Here is an 894-nt window from a genome sequence, read left to right as displayed (position 1 = left end):
TTCCCCCAACTATTTTTTTTTTGTTTGTTGCACATAACACTATATAACAATCTTTATTACATGTGTTTCTAGGCACTTCTCTAAATTCATTACAGAATGGATATCACGTCCATTCCCAAACAAAACAAAACAAAACTCTTCTCAAGTAGGATTCAAGTAGTAGTCTTAAAACCATTGTTATTACATGTGTTTTTAAAAACTTCTTAAAATATGGAACACTTCTCTAAATTTCTTGTCATCCTTGCATGAGGCCATGATAATCTTCTCTGTACTATTCCAGTTTTAGTATATGTACTGCCTACTAAATTTTTAAAATTCATCAAACCCAAAATATATTGTGACAAACCACTTTAATTTTTCCCATCCACATTTGATGGATTTTAATATTTCTAACTTTTTTACTCAACTCATCAAATTTTTATTTTTTAAGAGTTTTATTTAACATCCAAAAGGGCATAAAAATTTCTGAAACCCCTCTACCTCTTTGAAAAAGGGAGTTGTATTTTGAAAGAAGTTTAAAAGGAGTTCCATTCTGGAAGAACTTAAAATCAGTTCTGAATTCACTATCCAGAAGGCCTGGCAAAATTTGTCATCCTCACCCTTGCCTTGCACCATTGTGGTAGAGACTGTGAAGCTAACAGTAAGGTTCCTAAAATGCATGTCCTTTCACAAGCCTATTCCCATCCAAAATGTTGTTTTTCCTCAGAAACATATTTGTGTTTATGAAAAAGCAACTACAGCGCAAAATTTTTGAGAGGAGGTTGAAAACAGGTACCATGGAAAATATTATTGATTTTGTATAAATGTATTTGGCAGTGAATGTGTACTGAGTTGTCCAATGTAAGCATCCAGGATTTTTTTTCCCAATTGGTAGTATAGTAGAGTTCTCTTTCA

General features: G+C 32.3%; 1 pseudogene; it reads right to left on the bottom strand.

The window, feature by feature from the left end:
* Positions 1–204: 204 nt before the first annotated feature.
* Positions 205–302, bottom strand: LOC112065144 (uncharacterized; annotated as a pseudogene).
* Positions 303–894: the final 592 nt, after the last annotated feature.

The sequence above is a fragment of the Physeter macrocephalus genome, chromosome 2, assembly GCF_002837175.3.
Source record: "Physeter macrocephalus isolate SW-GA chromosome 2, ASM283717v5, whole genome shotgun sequence".
Lineage (NCBI taxonomy): Eukaryota > Metazoa > Chordata > Mammalia > Artiodactyla > Physeteridae > Physeter > Physeter macrocephalus.
Note: the sequence above shows the minus strand (reverse complement) of the source record. Positions and strands in the feature narration are given on the sequence as shown.